Here is a 22,049-nt window from a genome sequence, read left to right on the forward strand (position 1 = left end):
TCTTAAATACAGTGAGCAAACTGGCTGTTGCTGGAAGGGAGGTGGGTGAAGGATGGGTGAAATAGATAAAGGAGATTAAGAATTACAAACCTCCAGTCACAAAATAACTAGGTCATGGAGGAGAAAAGGACAGCATAGGGAATATACTCAATAATAATACATTGAGTATATTATATTGTATAATATATTGAGTATATCATACAAATAATGTTGTATGGTGACAGATGGTGACTACATTTGTCGTAGTGAGCACCGAGGAATGTACAGGATTGTCAAGTCAATATGTTGTACACTTGAAACTAATATAGCACCATATGTCGATTATACTTCAGCAATAAAGAAAAAGATGTTCACTCTCACACTTTTACTCCACATAGTACTGGAAGTCCTAGCCACAGCAGTCAGACAACAAAAAGCAATAAAAGACATTCCAAATCGGCAAGGAAGAAGTCAAACTCTCACTCTTTGCAGATGCCATGATATTATATATTGAAAACACGAAAGACTCCACCAAAAACTGCTAGAACTGATACAGAATTCAATCCAGTAAAGCCGCAAGATGCAAAATCAACATATAGAAATCTGTTGCATTTCTATACACCAATCATGAAGCAGCAGAAAGAGATATTAAGAAAACAAATCCCATTTACAATTGCACTCCAAAATAATAAGACGCCTATAAATAAACCTAACCAAAGAGGTGAAATACCTGTAACCAGAAAACTATGAAACACTGATGAAAGAAATTGAAGATGACACAACGAAACAGAAAGATATGCTATGCTCATGGATTGGAAGAATAAATATTCTCCTTACTCTGGGAAACGAACAAGGGGTGGTAGAAAGGGAGGTAGGCGGGGGTGGGGTAACTGGATGACAGGCACTGAGGGGGGGCACTTGATGGGATGAGCACTGGGTGTTATGCTATATGTTGGCAAATTGAACTCCAATAAAAAAATTAAAAATAAAACGAAAAAAAAAAAGAAAAAAAATGTCCTGCCGAAAGCAATCTACACATTTAATGCAAAATACCTATCAAAGTACCCTATCAAAATACCACCAGCGTTTTCCACAGACCTAAAACAAACAATCCTAAAAAATTGTATGGAAACACAAAAGATCCCGAATAGCCAAAGCAATCTTGAGAAAGAAAAGTAAAGCTGGAGGCATCACAATTCCAGACTTCAAGTTATATTACAAAGGCGTAGTAATCAAAACAGTATGGTACTGGCACAAAGACACAAAGAGCTAATATTACACTCTATGTTTACTAACTGGAATTTAAATAAAAGCTTGAAAAAGAATAGACACATAGATCAATGGAAGAGAATAGAAAGCCCAGAAATGAATCCACAATGTTATGGTCAATTAATCTTCGACAAGGGAGGCAAGAACATGCAATGGGAAAAAGCCTCTTTAACAAATGGTGCTGGGAAAACTGAGCAGCTACATGCAAAAGAATGAAACTGGACCACTTTCTTATACCATACACAAAAGTAAATTCAAAATGGATTAAGACCTAAATGTGAGACCTGAAAGCATAAAAATCCTAGAAGAGGGCACAGGCAGTAGTTTCTCTGACACTGGTGATAGCAACATCTTTTTAGATAGGTCTCCTGAGGCAAGGGAAACAAAAGCAAAAATAAACTACTGGGACTACATCCAAATAAAAAGCTTCTGCACAGCAAAGGAAACAACCAACAGAACTGAAAGACAACCTACTAATGGGAGAAGATATTTGCAAATGACATATCTGATGATGGATTGGTATCCAAAATATATAAAGAACTTATAAGACTCAACACCTGAAAAGCAAATAATCCAATTAAAAATGGGCAGAAGCCATGAACAGACATTTCTCCACAGAAGACATACGGATGACCAACAGACACATAAAAAGGTGCTCAATATCACTCATCAGGGAAATGCAAATCAAAACCACAATGAGATACCACCTCACATGTGTCAGAATGGCTAACATCAAAAACTCAAGAAACAACAGGTGCTGGCACAAATGTGGAGAAAAAGGAACCCTTGTGCACTGTTGTTGGGAATGCAAATTGGTGCATCCACTGTGGAAGACAGTATGGAGGTTCCTCAGAAAATTAGTAATAGAACTACCCTACAATCCAGGAATTACATCACCGGGTATTTACCCAAAGAATACAAAAACACTAATTTAAAGGGATGTATGCGCCCCTATGTTTATTGCAGCATTATTCACAATAGCCAAACTGTGGAAGCAGCCCAACCATCCATCGATGGATGAAGGGATAAAGAAGATGTGATATAGGGGCACCTGGGTGGTGTAGTCAGTTAAGCATCCAACTCTTGGATTTGGCTCAGGGTGTGACATCAGGGTTGTGGGATTGAGTGCCACAAGGGGCTCTGTGCTCAGTGCAGAGTCTGTTTGGGATTCTCTCTCCCTCTCTTTCTGTCCCTCCCTACCCCACGTGCTCGTGCTCTCTCTTGCTCTCTCTCTCAAATAAATAAATCTTTAAAAAATACAGAAGATGTGAAATAAAGATATAGATAATGGAATATTATTCAGCCATAAGAAATAACAAAATCTTGCCATCTACAACAACAACATGGATGGATCTACAGAGTATAGGCTGAGCAAAATAAGCCAGTCAGGGAAAGATAAATACCGTATGATTTCACTGATATGTGCAATTTAAGAAACAAAACAAATCAGCAGAGAAAAAAAAATGAGAGAGAGAGAGACAGAAAGAGAGAGAGAAAGAGAAACCGAGAAACAGACTCTCAACTGTAGAAGACAAAGGGATGGTTACCAGAGGGGAGACGAGTGGGGGATTGGTGAAATAGGTGAAGGGGATTAAAAGTACACTTACCCACTAAGGGGTGCACCTGATGGGTGAGCACTGGGTGTTATGCGATATGTTGGCAAATTGAACTTCAATAAAAAATATGCAAAAAATAAATGAAAAAATAGAGTACACTTACCTTGATGAGCACTGAATAATATATGGAACTGTTGAATCACTATATTGTACACCTGAAACTAATATAATGCTGTATTTTAACTATACTGGAATTAAAGATTTAAGAAAACAAAAAAAAATTAACAATTAGCTGAAAATGGGTCAATGACCAAAATAGGAGTTTAAAATATAAACTGATTAGGAGGAAACATAAAGGTAAATCTTCATGATCTGGGATATGGCTATAGAATTTTAGATATGATACCACAAGCAATAAAAAAAATAGATAATGTGAACCTGATTGAAATGTAAAAAGCCCATGCTTCAGAAAACATCACCAAGAAAGTGAAAACCCACAGAATGGGAGAAAATATTTACAAATATATGTGCATATATCTGATACGGGACCTGTCTCTACAATAAATGAAGAACACTTAAAACTCTGTAAGAAAGTGACAATAACCAAATTAAAAATGGACAAAGGATCTGGATGCACATTTCTCCAAAGAAGATGCACAAATGTCCAGTAAGCACATGAAAAGATGTTCAACATCATTAGTCACCGGGGAAAGACAAATCAAAACCACCGTGAGATGCCACTTCACACCCACTAGGATGGCTACAAGCAAAAACACAGACAATAACAAAGTGTTATTGAGGATGAGAAGAAAGTGGGACTGTCATTTGTTGCTGGTGGGAAAGTAAAATCACACAGCCACTTTGTAAACCAGTCAGGCAGTTCCTCAAAACCTTAAACAGAGAGATAACATACAACCCAGCAATTTCATGCCCAAATATATACCTAAGAGAAATAAAAATCTATGTCCACATAAAATGATAGAAAAGAATGGTTATAGCTACATTGTTTGTAATATCCAAAGAGTGGGGGGAAACCCAAATGGCAATCAATTGATGAATGGATAAATAGAAGTGGTATGGATGGAATATTATTCAGCCATAAAAGTAAATGAAGTACTGATACATGGCGAAACATGGACGAACCTGAAGACAACATCCAAGTGAAAGGACCCAGTCAGAAAACACTAAATATCGTATGATTCCATTCATGTGAAATGTCCAGAACAGGCAAATCCATAAAGACAGAAAACAGAATAACGGTTGCCTATAGTTGGGGATATGTGGAGAATGGGGAGTGATGTCTCCATTGCTGTGTCTGAAGGACTGCTACTACCCACCTCAAGGACCTCCTTTTGTCCATGGTTACAGGGGAAGAAAAGCTTCAGGTAGGTTCAGTGGCAGGCTCGCAGGGGGAGCAAGTCTTTCTGTACCTGGAGTAAGAAGACCTGGGTTTGATCCCCTCCTCAGATGCTCACAGCTAGCATCTTTCAGGCAATCGCTTCATCTTCCATCATATTGCTACTCAAAATGCGTCCCCCCTCCCCCGGGCTGGTGCTGATCCACAAACTGTTACCCTCTCACAACAGCGTAAACGCAAAAATGGAAAGAAGCATTTAAAAACCTCAACAGCGGGAGCAGCTCGGAGGGGCTCGGGCAGAGGAAGAGGCTCCGTGCGGAGGGGCCTGCGCGGTTCCAGGAGCAGCTCGGAGGGGCTCGGGCGGCGGCTCCGCGGAGGGGGCTGCGCGGCCCGGGAGCGCGAATCCAACAGCGCAGGCCCCGGAGCACAGGGCGCCGGGACACAGCCCAGGATCCCGCCTCCCCCGGGACAGGCAGAGGCCGGGAGGGCCCAGGACAGCGAGGACGCTCCTGCCCCAGCTGAGCAGATCAGCGGCCCCGCCCCGGAGCCTCCAGGCCCTGCAGACGGAGTTCCTGCCGGAGCTGAATCCAGGTTTCCAGAGCGGCCCCGCCACTGGGGCTGTTCCTCCTGCGGCCTCACGGGGCAAACAACCCCCACTGAGCCCTGCACCAGGCAGGGGCACAGCAGCTCCCCCAACTGCTAACACCTGAAAATCAGCACAACAGGCCCCTCCCCCAGAACACCAGCTAGACGGACAACCTCCAGGAGAAGCCAAGGGACTTAAAGTACACAGAATCAGAAGATACTCCCCTGTGGTTCTTTTTTTGTTGTTGTTTTGTTTTTGTTTTGTTTTGCTTTTTGATTTGTTTCCTTCCCCCACCCCCTTTTTTTCTCCTTTCTTTTTCTTTCTCTTTTTCTTCTTTTTTTTTTTCGTTTTTTTTCTTCCCCTTTTTTTCTCTTTCTCTTTTCTTTCCTTCTTTCTCTCCTCTCTTTTTCTCTTTTTCCCAATACAACTTGCTTTTGGCCACTCTGCACTGAGCAAAATGACTAGAAGGAAACCTCACCTCAAAAGAAAGAATCAGAAACAGTCCTCTCTCCCACAGAGTTACAAAATCTGGATTACAATTCAATGTCAGAAAGCCAATTCAGAAGCACTATTATACAGCTACTGGTGGCTCTAGAAAAAAGTATAAAGGACTCAAGAGACTTCATGACTGCAGAATTTAGAGCTAATCAGGCAGAAATTAAAAATCAATTGAATGAGATGCAATCCAAACTAGAAGTCCTAACGACGAGGGTTAACGAGGTGGAAGAACGAGTGAGTGACATAGAAGACAAGTTGATAGCAAAGAGGGAAACTGAGGAAAAAAGAGACAGACAATTAAAAGACCATGAGGATAGATTAAGGGAAATAAACGACAGCCTGAGGAAGAAAAACCTACGTTTAATTGGGGTTCCCGAGGGCGCCGAAAGGGACAGAGGGCCAGAATATGTATTTGAACAAATACTAGCTGAAAACTTTCCTAATCTGGGAAGGGAAACAGGCATTCAGATCCAGGAAATAGAGAGATCCCCCCACTAAAATCAATAAAAACCGTTCAACACCTCGACATTTAATTGTGAAGCTTGCAAATTCCAAAGATAAGGAGAAGATCCTTAAAGCAGCAAGAGACAAGAAATCCCTGACTTTTATGGGGAGGAGTATTAGGGTAACAGCAGACCTCTCCACAGAGACCTGGCAGGCCAGAAAGGGCTGGCAGGATATATTCAGGGTCCTAAATGAGAAGAACATGCAACCAAGAATACTTTATCCAGCAAGGCTCTCATTCAAAATGGAAGGAGAGATAAAGAGCTTCCAAGACAGGCAGGAACTGAAAGAATATATGACCTCCAAACCAGCTCTGCAAGAAATTTTAAAGGGGACTCTTAAAATTCCCCTTTAAGAAGAAGTTCAGTGGAACAGTCCGCAAAAACAAAGACTGAATAGATATCATGATGACACTAAACTCATATCTCTCAATAGTAACTCTGAACGTGAACGGGCTTAATGACCCCATCAAAAGGCGCAGGGTTTCAGACTGGATAAAAAGCAGGACCCATCTATTTGCTGTCTACAAGAGACTCATTTTAGACAGAAGGACACCTACAGCCTGAAAATAAAAGGTTGGAGAACCATTTACCATTCATTCAAATGGTCCTCAAAAGAAAGCAGGGGTAGCCATCCTTATATCAGATAAACTAAAATTTACCCCAAAGACTGTAGTGAGAGATGAAGAGGGACACTATATCATACTTAAAGGATCTGTTCAACAAGAGGACTTAACAATCCTCAATATATATGCTCCGAATGTGGGAGCTGCCAAATATATAAATCAATTATTTACCAAAGTGAAGAAATACTTAGATAATAATACAGTTATACTTGGTGACTTCAATATAGCTCTTTCTATACTCGATAGGTCTTCTAAGCACAACATCTCCAAAGAAACGAGAGCTTTAAATGATACACTGGACCAGATGGATTTCACAGATATCTACAGAACTTTACAACCAAACTCAACTGAATACACATTCTTCTCAAGCGCACATGGAACTTTCTCCAGAATAGACCACATATTGGGTCACAAATCGGGTCTGAACCGATACCAAAAGATTGGGATTGTCCCCTGCATATTCTCGGACCATAATGCCTTGAAATTAGAACTAAATCACAACAAGAAGTTTGGAAGGACCTCAAACATGTGGAGGTTAAGGACCATCCTGCTAAAAGATAAAAGGGTCAACCAGGAAATTAAGGAAGAATTAAAAAGATTCATGGAAACTAATGAGAATGAAGATACAACCATTCAAAATCTTTGGGATGCAGCAAAAGCAGTCCTAAGGGGGAAATACATCGCAATACAAGCATCCATTCAAAAACTGGAAAAAACTCAAATACAAAAGCTAACCTTACACATAAAGGAGCTAGAGAAAAAACAGCAAATAGATCCTACACCCAAGAGAAGAAGGGAGTTAATAAAGATTCGAGCAGAACTCAACGAAATCGAGACCAGAAGAACTGTGGAACAGATCAACAGAACCAGGAGTTGGTTCTTTGAAAGAATTAATAAGATAGATAAACCATTAGCCAGCCTTATTAAAAAGAAGAGAGAGAGGACTCAAATTAATAAAATCATGAATGAGAAAGGAGAGATCACTACCAACACCAAGGAAATACAAACAATTTTAAAAACATATTATGAACAGCTATACGCCAATAAATTAGGCAATCTAGAAGAAATGGACGCATTCCTGGAAAGCCACAAACTACCAAAACTGGAACAGGAAGAAATAGAAAACCTGAACAGGCCAATAACCAGGGAGGAAATTGAAGCAGTCATCAAAAACCTCCCAAGACACAAGAGTCCAGGGCCAGATGGCTTCCCAGGGGAATTTTATCAAACGTTTAAAGAAGAAACCATACCTATTCTCCTAAAGCTGTTTGGAAAGATAGAAACAGATGGAGTACTTCAAATTCGTTCTATGAAGCCAGCATCACCTTAATTCCAAAACCAGACAAAGACCCCACCAAAAAGGAGAATTACAGACCAATATCCCTGATGAACATGGATGCAAAAATTCTCAACAAGATACTGGCCAATAGGATCCAACAGTACATTAAGAAAATTATTCACCCTGACCAAGTAGGATTTATCCCTGGGACACAAGGCTGGTTCAACACCCGTAAAACAATCAATGTGATTCATCATATCAGCAAGAGAAAAACCAAGAGCCATATGATCCTCTCATTAGATGCAGAGAAAGCATTTGACAAAATACAGCATCCATTCCTGATCAAAACTCTTCAGAGTGTAGGGATAGAGGGAACATTCCTCGACATCTTAAAAGCCATCTATGAAAAGCCCACAGCAAATATCATTCTCAATGGGGAAGCACTAGGAGCCTTTCCCCTAAGATCAGGAACAAGACAGGGATGTCCACTCTCACCACTGCTGTTCAACATAGTACTGGAAGTCCTAGCCTCAGCAATCAGACAACAAAAAGACATTAAAGGCATTCAAATTGGCAAAGAAGAAGTCAAACTCTCCCTCTTCGCCGATGACATGATACTCTACATAGAAAACCCAAAAGCCTCCACCCCAAGATTGCTAGAACTCATACAGCAATTCGGTAGCGTGGCAGGATACAAAATCAATGCCCAGAAGTCAGTGGCATTTCTATACACTAACAATGAGACTGAAGAAAGAGAAATTAAGGAGTCCATCCCATTTACAATTGCACCCAAAAGCATAAGATACCTAGGAATAAACCTAACCAAAGATGTAAAGGATCTATACCCTCAAAACTATAGAACACTTCTGAAAGAAATTGAGGAAGACACAAAGAGATGGAAAAATATTCCATGCTCATGGATTGGCAGAATTAATATTGTGAAAATGTCAATGTTACCCAGGGCAATATACACGTTTAGTGCAATCCCCATCAAAATACCATGGACTTTCTTCAGAGAGTTAGAACAAATTATTTTAAGATTTGTGTGGAATCAGAAAAGACCCCGAATAGCCAGGGGAATTTTAAAAAAGAAAACCATAGCTGGGGGCTTCTCAATGCCAGATTTCAGGTTGTACTACAAAGCTGTGGTCATCAAGACAGTGTGGTACTGGCATAAAAACAGACACATAGATCAGTGGAACAGAATAGAGAATCCAGAAGTGGACCCTGAACTTTATGGGCAACTGATATTCGATAAAGGAGGAAAGACTATCCATTGGAAGAAAGACAGTCTCTTCAATAAATGGTGCTGGGAAAATTGGACATCCACATGCAGAAGAATGAAACTAGACCACTCTCTTTCACCATACACAAAGATAAACTCAAAATGGATGAAAGATCTAAATATGAGACAAGATTCCATCAAAATCCTAGAGAAGAACACAGGCAACACCCTTTTTGAACTCGGCCATAGTAACTTCTTGCAAGATACATCCACGAAGGCAAAAGAAACCAAAGCAAAAATGAACTATTGGGACTTCATCAAGATAAGAAGCTTTTGCACAGCAAAGGATACAGTCAACAAAACTCAAAGACAACCTACAGAATGGGAGAAGATATTTGCAAATGACGTATCAGATAAAGGGCTAGTTTCCAAGATCTATAAAGAACTTCTTAAACTCAACACCAAAGAAACAAACAATCCAATCATGAAATGGGCAAAAGACATGAACAGAAATCTCACAGAGGAAGACATAGACATGGCCAACATGCACATGGGAAAATGCTCTGCATCACTTGCCATCAGGGAAATACAAATCAAAACTACAATGAGATACCACCTCACACCAGTGAGAATGGGGAAAATTAACAAGGCAGGAAACAACAAATGTTGGAGAGGATGTGGAGAAAAGGGAACCCTCTTACACTGTTGGTGGGAATGTGAACTGGTGCAGCCACTCTGGAAAACTGTGTGGAGGTTCCTCAAAGAGTTAAAAATAGACCTGCCATACGACCCAGCAATTGCACTATTGGGGATTTACCCCAAAGATACAAATGCAATGAAACGTCGGGACACCTGCACCCCGATGTTTATAGCAGCAATGGCCACGATAGCCACACTGTGGAAGGAGCCTCGGTGTCCAACGAAAGATGAATGGATAAAGAAGATGTGGTTTATGTATACAATGGAATATTACTCAGCTATTAGAAATGACAAATACCCACCATTTGCTTCAACGTGGATGGAACTGGAGGGTATTATGCTGAGTGAAGTAAGTCAGTCGGAGAAGGACAAACATTATATGTTCTCATTCATTTGGGGAATATAAATAATAGTGAAAGGGAATATAAGGGAAGGGAGAAGAAATGTGTGGGAAGTGTCAGAAAGGGAGACAGAACGTAAAGACTGCTAACTCTGGGAAACGAACTAGGGGTGGTGGAAGGGGAGGAGGGCGGGGGGTGGGAGTGAATGGGTGACGGGCACTGGGTGTTATTCTGTATGTTAGTAAATTGAACACCAATAAAAAATAAATTTAAAAAAAAATAAAAAATAAAAAAATAAAATAAAAAAAATAAAATAAAAACCTCAACAGCAATCAGACAGAGTGGCTTTATGTCTGCTGAATTGAATAATAAACACGTTGAGCTCATTAAAAAAAAAAAAGAAAGAATCGCAGATGCTTCTTCCTCAATTTCCCATGTGGAATAACCAAGGAAGACACGTATTGGCTCATCTTGAGACACTGCCTCATATATAGAGCCAATGGCTGTGGGTCAGAGGCTGCAGGTCCATCAGAGGCTGATTCAGAAGCGTGGGGCTGCACTGATTGGACGCTCCATAAGACCTGTAGTGTTGTAAGTAATTAAGTTCTGACTTTTCAAGAACAAAAGTTTATAGCCTGAAAAGAACAAAGTCAGATAAATCTGAATGGGTTAACAGTGGCAGCTTTAGTTGGGAGGGGTCCTGAATAGGTGTTGTTTTTTGAATTTTTGGATTTAGACATTTATGTACTGAGTTTGGGTCCTTGCTTATGGCTTTTCAAAGAACTTAATAATATGAATACCATTGAAAAAGTTTGATTTGGGTATGCCTGTCCTATTAATGCTATTTCCCCCCATGTTGTTGCTATAATTTGTTAGTGAGGCAGTAGCCATTCTTTTATTTCATCTCAGTAACCACAGCATTACATCATGATTAGTCACTAGGTGCCTTTCTCCTCAATTACTCACTCATAGGAATAATCAGATGTAGTCAATTCCCACTCTGGACTTCAACATCAAATGGCATTTTCCTTTCTCCTTCCCAGATTTCATGTGTGTCTCTCACACTTCCACTCCAAGTGTCCCATCCACAGCCCAATTATGGTGCATTTTAATGTTGTTTTACTAGCACTCCCATTTGATTTCTGAAATTACAAATGAAAACCACACACATACACACACACAATCCTAATGAATCCAGGTTCTTAAATAACTGTTTACATAATACAACGTGTATGAGGCCAATATGCATGAATAACTTTGAAAAACATCTGCATGTCATATTGACACATGGATTGTGAACAGCAATAAGCATGATAGAAATTAGACTTGTTGAAATGCAGTTTTCTTTTTCTAAATGGTCCACAGTTCTTTTCTGAAAAGGCAACGGCTCCGCAAAGAACCTTTGGCTTCTAAAATTTTCTTCCCGCTGTATATGGAAATTTCTAGGTACCACCCACGAGAATTTATTTGCACTATATTTTGTGGTAGCTTTTCTTGGGATTTATGAAGCAAGCACTTTGTGTCCCCGCTCCAAATACCTTTGGCTTATTCTGTCTTTTAGTGGGCGCCAGAAAAAGTTGTATTTCCATAGTTTACCCAGCTTATGTCTCACTGCTAGGTGCAGAGTAACATTCTTTACAGGTTTCTACATTCAAATAAAAGGTCATTTAGAATTTATTTTAAAAGTTCACACGGAACACATAGCAAACTTGATGAAATCGTGAGTTTTAATGCAACTCCTAACACATTTCAAAGGATTGAATTCTGTCCCCCCCCGCCCCGCGTGGGTTTTCTCTCCACAGATATAGGAAGCTAGGAATCAATGAAATAAAACGTACTTGGATAATCACGAACTGCTTTGAAATTCAGCATGTACCTATAGGAAAAGGAAAAAAAGGGGTGGTGGTGGAGAGCCCGTGCAAGAAGGAAAAAACACAGTGGGTAGTAAAGCGCATTACCATTATCCTAAGTCCTCCGACCCATCAGATCACTTGAGGTAGAGGAAGGAATCATCTTAGTTCCCTTAATTTCCAAACAGCCTCTGCCTATCTGGATGCAAAAAACGATAGGGACTTGTCCCACCGTGACATCTGGATGTTTATACTCCAACCACACTGGTTCAAAGCAAGAGCTTGACCAGAAACCCCCAGGCAGACAATCATGCCACCTTCCCCCTTCAATCTCCAGGCTGGGTGTCCGAGGAAGGCTGTTATTGGTTCAGCCCTGGTCACCCCACCACCCTTTGGGCCAATGGCCACGGATCATGTGCTGCCAGTTGCTGATTGGCTGCTGCTAGCAGCGGCTGGGAGCACAGCTGCTCTCATTGGACGATCCCATCAGCCATGCGTAGTCGTGGTTCAGGAAGATTTGGGGTCAAAAGTGCAAGAGTATAGGCTACCAAGGAACGGAATCAGATAAATGTGAGTGCAGTAAAATCGGCCTTTCCCAAGGTGGGGAGCTCGAGTAGGCCACGATTCGAGGTCGTTTGATTGAGTTTTCGGCACAGTGTTTGGGTCCTCTTGTATGTGTGTAGTTGAATTTGGACGAGAGGCTCTGTTGGGGGAGTGTGAATGCGCTATGTGTCAGTTCGGGATCTGCTACAGCACTTCACTCATTGCTGTATCACAAACTCAAACAAATCTCTTGATGATACCACTCGACACAAGAGGGAGAAGGAGAATACTTAAGGCAAGTCAAATCACTGTGGACACACAGCTGTGACCAAAAAGATACCAGAAGAGGCTGGCCTGAAGGAACGGGCCATTTAGGAAAGTGACAAAATGCAACCCGGCCAAGGAAATCCTAACGGTCCACACCACACACGTATATTAAAGTGGACTTGACAACATTTTGTCATGTTCTGCCCACGGTGAACGTGCTTTAAGGATGGGCAGCATGGCATAGGGCCAAACGCTGGAGTAGGTGGCGTTGTGGGGAGCTACAGGTCTTTCCCCGACAAGTGAGGTAGCTCTGAAAAGAGCCTTTGTTTTGTGGGGGTGGTCAGAGGGTCAGCTGTTCATTGGCGTCTGTTCATTGGCGTCTGGCGTACCAGATGAAGGCCTCGGAGGCCTCAGACACGACATGCTTGCCAATCCCCCCTGGCAGCAGCAGATGCATGGCGGTCTGGATCTCCCTGGAGGTGATGGTGGAGTGGGCCAGGCGAGAGGCCTCGTCGATGATGCGCTCGAAGATGTCATTAATGAACGAATCTGTGACTCTCAGGGCCTTCTGCGAGAGGCTCAGGCCCTCATGAACCTTCTTCAGAACCCTGGGAAATAGGTGGCGAAACTGCCTGAGCAGCGGACCCGGCGGCGGAGTTGGTGGTGGTGGCGGTGGTGACTGCAGCGGTGGCGGTGGTGACGGCGGCAGCGGCGGTAACGGCATTGGCGCCTCGGCTGCTCCTGCTGAGGGCTCTCCTGATAGGCTGCCGCCTGGCTCCTCCGTAACCAGGCTTTCCTCCCAAGAGGTCTCACAGCCAGGCTCAGCCATGTGGGGCTCACCTCCCCGATAGCTCAGAAGGAAGCGCACTGGCAGCAGCTGAAGGGCCAGGGCTCTTTTATAGCCACTGTATGGCCCGATGTCACCGGAAGCTCCTCTCTGATTGGACAAAAGGCAAAGCCAGGAAGTGAGCGGGTCATTCAGCCAGGTCTTGTCAGATCTCGTGGCACACCTTCGAGCTTGGCATCTCCTCAGTCAGAGCGGGAATCAGGCAGCCTCTAAGTTTCCCATGAGGGCTGCCAGAAGGACCTCTAAACATTCCACAGGAAGCCGTTGAGTACCTCTAGATTTCCAACATGAAAATTTTCTGGAGAGGGAGAGAGTAGGAGAGAAGGGGGAGGAGCAGAGAGCGAGGGAGAGATTTCAAGTAGGCTCTACACCCAGCGTGTAGCCCGAAGTCTGGCTGTATTTCACAAAACCTGAGATCATGACCTGAGCCAAAATCAAGAGCCAGATGCTTAACAGACTGAGCCACCTAGGCACCCTTTTGCAATACTTTTTATTCCATAGTAGTCCTCATCTCCACCTTACCGTTGCTGTGATTATAAAAGAGGGGCACACAATGGGATGCCTGGGTAGTTCAGCCATCTGCCTTCTGCTCAGGGCGTGATCCTGTGTCCGGGGATAGAGTCCCACAGGGGGCTCCCTGTGAGGAGACTGTTTCTCCCTTTGTCTGTGTCTCTGCCTCTCTCTGTGTGTCTCTCACGAATAAATAAATAAAATCCTTAAAGATAAATAAAGGTCGGGCACATTGATTCCAGAGCATCAGAGTATTTGTAGCACATCCTAAGTCAATCACATTTACCGCTTATAAGAAATGATGCACTAATGTGGAATCAAAATTATTCCAATAAAACTACCACTCTTCCACGTTCCGTTATGTTGGAATGCAACATGTTGGAAATCTGGAGTTACTCTATGCCTTCACGATTCTAGGTTGTTTGATTGAGTTTTTGGCACATTGTTTGGGTCCCCTTTTATGTTATTTGAATTCAGATAATGGGATATACTAAAGGGGTGTGAATGGGGTAAGTGTGATTGTTATATCTGGTATTGCACTTAAATTGTTGCTATACCACACATTTTGAAAAAACAAAAATCTCCGGATGACACTATTGGACACAGGTAGGAGAATAAGAATAGGTGAGGTAAATAAAATTATTTTGGAAATAGTTTTGACCATTAAGATCCCTGAAGAGGCTAACCTAGGGAAATACCTAATAGAAATGACCATTTAGCAAAGTGATGAAATGCAGTATGGTTAAGAAAAATCATAGCCAATAGCACTAAAGACATAGAAAGTCGAGCTGATACTGTTTTTTTTTAAACATTTCTTTCACACTAAGAATTTATAAAGATCGACAAAATGACAAAGATCCAAACACTAGAGTAGACTGCACTCTGGAGAGCTTCAGGTCTTTTCCTGCCAAGTGAGGTAGCTCTGAAAAGAAAAGGCTCTTGCCTTTGCTTTGCGGTGTGGTCAGGCGGTCCTGAGGCAGCTCATTGGTGTCTGGTGCACCGGATGACGGCCTTGGTGGCCTCAGACACAGTGTGCTTGGCAGTCTCCCCAGGCGGCCACTGACATATGGCTCTCTGGATCTCCCTGGAGGTGATGGTGGAATGCTTCCTGTATTGCTATGAGGTGCTCTCCTTGGACACAACCCATCATCCAAGTGATTCGTAATACTGTATTTAGTTCCGTCTTGTTAACTTTTTGCTTTAAGTCGCCATAATCATTATAAATATTTTATGCCATCGATATTTCATTTACTTCTATTTGCCAATTCATTCTATTATCATTCCTCTGGCATCTCAGATCATTTTCCATCTTCTAAGTTACATTCTTTAAAATCTCCTTTCATATGGTGTTCAGTGGGTATAAGTACTGAGTTATCATTTTTCTTAAATGTCTTTACTTCTGAGTTAAAGTCTTAAGGTAACCATAATTGAGATGGAGTTAGGTATGCAGGGCACTAAAGAGGCCTTTAAATCCTGAAATCCTGAAAGCTGTCAATTAGGTACCTACCCTCCTCTTAGGGGAGGTAAGATAGTACCTCCAGCTTCACTCCAGCAGAGGAGTGATATTCCTGCAGAGGCAATGGTGAACAATGTTAACCCATGGGAGATGTAGTTAGATAGGGACCATATTGCTTTAGGTGTCTTTGGTGCTTACCCAGGTGTATTGTCACACATCACTGGGAATTATGTTTAAGAAAAATCATGTGCATAATTACTTGCTGAGTATAATAACTGGACTGGCCTCATGAATATTATTCCCCTTTTATGACAGGAAGTTTCTCAGACTTTGGAGAAAAATAGGGATGTGGGAGTCTCCACTTCCCCATTCCTTGACAGCATCAATGATTAGATGGTGGTCCATGAACAAAAACAGTCTGGGAGACCTCTACATTCCACTTAGGAGGCTCTAGCAATAGTGTCAAGCAAACAAACAAGCAAAGCATAATTGCACAAGAAGTGAAGGAAGACAACATCCTTCTCCCTGCATCATTCCATCCCTCAAGCCAGCATTGTTCTGGACCAGGAAAAAAAATTTCCCAACTAGTAAGAATTCCTCTTACTAGGGAAGGAAAAAGTAGAGTGAGTGAACAACTTGTCTAGACTGTCCTGGCACTGCATGAAGGTCTAGCTTCAGTTTCACCCCACTCATAACAGCAAAGACTTGACTAGGAAGAAGGAATAAAAGCAGAGGCTATTATCAACACATATGCAGCAGGAGTGATTTCAGTTTACAGAGAATTTTGTGGCATACAACTCAGCAGCTTCCACCAACGATGAAGTCACTGCCTGGGTGCATAGATCCTGACAATGGTCCTAGAAGTATTTAAGTTTCCTAGAGCCAGCCATTCCTCAGTACCCACCCCCAGGCCCCAGACCACCCTCCTGCCAACACCCCTACCAAAACCACACCCTTCCAGAGCCAGGACCCACATGAGTAACCATTCAAATACTCTGTGGCTGCACAGGTGTAGAACACCAGCCACCCTGGTCCCTTCCTACCTCCACCAAGACCCAGGAGTTAAGCTTACAGCCAATCCGGTTTTCTCGTAGGTGTGCAAGAGCAAGACACCAGCTTAAGTACCCTGGGCTGACGCACCAGCTTGCCTGCACTTGGGGGCACAGATAGCCCCTCTAGCCATGGCCTGATCCTATCATTTGCATCTGCTACAGCGGGTACACACACAGAGGAGAGTGTGCAGTGATGGGTGAATTCTCTGACAGCCAGGCCCCCAGCAACAGCTGCTTATGGAAAGCATGCTCAGCCTTCTGTCACTGGCCTGCAACACCATGCCCACCTATAGATAGCATCTCCAGCTTCACTCCAGCAGGACTCTCACCACTGGCCCTCACTATACTGCATAGGCACAGGGGAAAGATCGTGTGGCCACAGGACAGCATACTGACACCTAGGGCCCCCTGATGTCCTTGTGAGTCTGTATCAGGCCCAGTCATTTGTCCCTGGCCAGCAACACCACACTCACCTATAGATAGTCCCCGCAGCTGTGAACCTGTGAAGCCCTAGCCTGATTCCCATCACTGGCTTTCAAGTCCATATGCATGCCTAGGGGAAGAAAGTGCAGCTGTACAAGAGCACACCATCATCCAGGGCCCCCTGTAGCTGTCTGTGGGCTCAGATCAGGCTCTACCTCCTGTCACTGGCTGACACCACCATGCCCACAGGTGGCTGGTTCCTCTGGTTGTGGACCTGCATGACCCCCAGCCTTACCCCCATCACTGTACTCCACTGCAGTCTGCATACCTATGGGTAGAGTGTGAAGCCATAGGAGAGCACACTGGCACCCAGGTCCCCCACAGATTCCAGTGAGTGCATAGATGGCCTTGGCCTCTGTTACCCACCCTGACCCCCATCACCACAAGTGTGTCTGCAGGTGACCACTGCTGCCACATAGACACCTGCACTAGGCCCTCACAGCAGAGTATGTGTACACCACTGGCTCTGGCCACCATTACTGCCTGCCCTGGTCCCTAGCTATGGGTCCTGGAGTCACCACTCAGGAGCCCAACAGCCCTTGCAGCCACTGCATTCTCTCCACCATGCTCACCAACATACACACGGTTGTTGATACTGTGGACCTCAGTGGCCTGAACTGAAGAGACATTACAGCCTCCTTGGACCCACTGCTGCCGTGTGCCCCTGCCCTTAGTGCCCTGCACCAGTAGATGCAGGGTCATAGCACAGCCCAGTGTGCTGCACATCCACACTGCAGAATCACTCCATAAAGTCTGGAAGAGGTGACTGCTCCTTGAAATGCATAGATACCTACACAAGGCAACAGTGATCCGAGAATCAGGGAAACGTGTTCACCAAAGGAACACAGCAAACCTCCAGTAGTGGGCCCCAAAGAAATGGAGATCCAGGAATTTTCTGACAAAGAATTCACAAAAAAAAATTGTTCTACAAATGCTCAGAGGGTTATAAGAGAACACAGATAAGCAAATTAATGATATCAGGAAAACAATACAAGAACAAAATGAGAAGCTCAACAAAGTGTCAGAAAACATAAAAAAGGACCAACCTGAAATTTCAGAGCTGAAGAATACAAGCAACTGAATAATTCAATAGAGAACTTCAACACCAGACTTGAACAAGCAGAAGGGAGAATCAGTGAGCTAAAAGACATTATCTATTGAAATTATACAATTAGAAGAGCAAAAGGAAAAAAAGAACGGTGAAAAGGAATCAAGAAAGCCTATGTGAGTTTAGGGACACCATCAAAAAGCAATAATGTATGAATTACTGCCACCCCAGAAGGAGAAGAGAAGGACAAAGGATTACAAACTTATTTAAAGAAATAATGGCTGAAAACTCCCCAAAGATGTGGACATCTAAGTTCATGAAGCTAATAGGTCACCTCAAAATTACAATCCAAAACATGCTTCACCAAAACACATACCAATAAAATTGTCTAAAACCAAAATCGAAGGGCAGGCTGGGTGGCTCAGTGGTTTAGCACCGCCTTCGGCCCAGGGCGTGATCCTGGAGACCGAATATCGAGTCCCACGTCAGGCTTCCTGCATGGAGCCTGTTTCTCCCTCTGCCTGTGTCTCTGTCTCTCTCTGTGTCTCTCATGAATAAATAAATAAAATCTTTAAAAAAACAAAACAAAACAAAACAAAAATCGAAGAGAGAGTTTTAAAAGCAGCAACAGAAAACAATTTTTCTCTCATACAAGGGAAGCTCCATAAGGCTATCAGTGGGTTTTTTGGGAGGGACCTTAAAGGCCGGGAGAGAATGGGATGATATATTTAAACTGCTAAAAGAAAGAAATTGCCAACCAAGAGTTCTTTACCCAGCGATGCTGCCCTTCCAAATTGAAGGTGAAATAAAGACTTTCCCTAGTAAACGAGAGCTGAGGGAACTCGTTGTGACTAACCCTATGTCACAAGAAATGCTGAAAGGAGTTCTTCAAGCTGAAACTAATTGGTAACACCAAAACATATGAAAATACACAACACGCTGTTAAAGGTAAGCATACAGTCAGACTCAGAATACCCTAAGACTGTAACGTGGTGATGTGCTGACTAGGTAACTTTAAAATAAAGAATAAGAGACAAAGGTATTGAAAACAATTTGTTAACGGACACACACACACACACACACACACAAAATATAAACAATGATGTAAAAACAGTAAATTTGGGTGGGGAATAATAGGATAGAGTTTTGGTATGTCATCAAAGTTAAGCTGTCAGCATAAAATAGACTGTCATACCTACAGGATGTTGTGTGTAAACCTCATGGGAGCCAAAAAGTAAAAACTACCTAGATACACAAAAGATAAAGAGAAAGTAATCAAAGCATACCACTACGAAAAATATTCCATTTACAAAGGAGGGCATCAAGAAAGGAATAGTGAAAAGTGGAACTAGAGAACAGCCAAGAAACCAGTAATAAGGCGACATTAGTAAGTCTTATCAATAATTACTCTCTTAATGGATTGAATCCACCAATCAAAGGGCATAGAGTGGTTTAGTGGACAAAAAGCAAGATCAAACTATGTGCTGCCTACGAGGGACTCACCTCAGCTCTGAGGACATACATAGATCCAAAGTGAAGGGATGACAAAAGCTATTCCATGCAGGTGGAAACCAAAGAGAGTGGGGTTAGCTATACTAATGTCGAGCAAAATAGACTTTAAGCTAAAATGGTAACGAGAGATAGAGATGGTCGTTAGGTAATGATGAGGGGGGTCAATTCTTCAGGAAGATGTAACAATCATAAATATGCACTCAACACTGGAGCACCTAAATATATTAAGCAAATACTTAAAAAACTGAAAGGAGAAATAAACAGCAATAGGATAATACAGGGAGACTCCAGCACCCCACTTTCAATATTGCATGGATCTTCCAGACAAGAACATCAACAAGGAAGCACTGCACTTGAGCCATACTTTAGACAAAACGGACTCAACAGACATATATAGAACATTTCATCTGGCAGCAGCAGAATACACGTTCTTCTCAAGTGCGCATGGAACATTCACCAAGATAGATCACAAAACAAGTCTTAGCAAATTTAAGAGCATTAAAATCATACTATCTTTTTTGACTGCAAGAGTATGAAACAAGGTATCACTAGCAGGCAAAAAGGTAGAAAATTCACCAGTATGTGGAGATTAAACAACATGCTTCTGGATAACACTTGGGTCAAAGAAGAAACCAAAAGGGGAAATCCAGACACAAATGCAAATGGAAGCATAGCATATCAGAACTGCTTTTGCAGCAACCTATATGTTTTGTTTTAAGAGGGAAATTTACAGTGACAAACACCTACATTAAGAAACAAGAATGATCTCAACCTAAATTTTCACCTCAAGGAGCTAGAAAAAGAAGAACAAACTAAGCACAACGTCAGCAGAAGGGAGGAAGTAACAAAGATCCGAGTGGAAATAAATGTGCCAGACACCAGAAAAAATGATAGACAAGATTAATGAAACTAAGAACTGGTGATTTGGAAAGATAAATAAAAGTGATGAAACTTCAGCTAGGTTACCTCAGGAAAACAGAGAGAAGACTCAAATAAAACCAGCAGTGAAAGAGGGGACATTACAACTGACACCACGGAAATACAAAGGACCACGAGAGATTACTACAAATGGTTATATGCCAACAAATGGATAACCTAAAAGAAATGGATGTATTCCTAAAACACACAATCCACCAAGACTGTGTCATGAAGAAACAGAGAATCTGACAGGCTAATATCAAGTACGGAGATTGAATCATTACTTAAAACCTGCCAAAACAGAAAATCCCAAGAACATATTATTTCACTGGTGACTTCTACCAAACATTTAAAGAACTAGCACCAAAAAAAAGAAAGAAAGAAAGAAAGAAAGAAAGAAAGAAAGAAAGAAAGAAAGAAAGAAAGAACTAGCACCAATACATCACAAATTCTTCCCAAAAATTGGAGAGGAAGGAATACTCCCAAACTCATTTTACAAGGCCAGCATTACTATGACACAAAAGCCAGGTAAGAACGCTACAAGAAAAGAAATTGACAGACTAATATCCCTGATGAATACAGATGAAAATATTCTCAAAAAAAAAAGAAAAAAACATGAGCAAACTGAATTCAACAGCACATTAAAAATAAATCATCCACCATGATCAAGGGGGATTCATCCCTGTGTTGCAAGTATGGCTCAACATAGATCAAGGGGGATTCATCCCTGTGTTGCAAGGATGGCTCAACATATGCAAATCAATAATTGTGATACACTGCATTAACAAGACACAGGATAAAATCATAGAATCGTCTTAGTAGATGCAGAAAAAGTATTTAACAAAATTCAATATTCGACTCTCATTTAAAAAAAAAATCTCAAGAAGTGGGAATGGAGAGGACACACCTCAACATAGTAAAGGCCATGTGTGACGAGCTGACTCAATGGTGAAAAGCTGAAAGCTATTGCTCTGAGATCAGAAACAAGACAAGGACGCCCACTTTTGCCACTTTTATTCAACATACTATTGGAAGTCCTAGCCAGACCATTTAGGCAAAACAAAACAAAACAAAACAAAACAACCACGGAGAAGAAATGAAAAGGCATTCAAGTTGTAAGGGAAGAAGTAGAACTGTCACTATTCGCAGATGACATAATATTACTTCTAGAAAGCCCTGGAGACTCCACCAAAAGACAGTTAGAACCAATAAATGGATTCAGTAAAGCTGCAGGAAACAAAATCAAAATTCAAAACTCTGTTGCATTTCTGCACACTGCTAACAACCTATAAGAAAGAGAAATTAAGAAACCAATCCGTTTACAATTGTATCAGAAAGAAGAAGATAACTGAGACTAAATTTAACTGAGGAAGTGAAAGATCTGTACACTGAAAACTATAAGACAATGATGAAAGAGATTGAACAGATGCAAATAAATGGAAAGATATTCCATACTCAGGGAGGGGAAGAATTGGTATTATTAAATGTTCATCCTACCCAAAGCAATCTAGAGATCAGTGCAATCCCTACTGAAATTCAATGGCATTTTTCACAAGAATAGAAGAAACAATCCTAAAATTTGTATGGAACCACAAAAAAAACACCCCCCCCCAAAAAAAAAAACCCCAAGTAACCAAAACAGTCT

General features: G+C 42.0%; 1 protein-coding gene across 2 annotated transcripts in view; it reads right to left on the reverse strand.

Annotated features, from left to right (window-relative positions):
- RAB9B (RAB9B, member RAS oncogene family) overlaps positions 1 to 22,049 on the reverse strand; it is a 111,982-nt gene that overhangs the window by 85,319 nt on the left and 4,614 nt on the right. The window lies entirely within an intron of this gene.

This window comes from Canis lupus, chromosome X (assembly GCF_003254725.2).
Source record: "Canis lupus dingo isolate Sandy chromosome X, ASM325472v2, whole genome shotgun sequence".
In the NCBI taxonomy this organism is placed as follows: domain Eukaryota; kingdom Metazoa; phylum Chordata; class Mammalia; order Carnivora; family Canidae; genus Canis; species Canis lupus.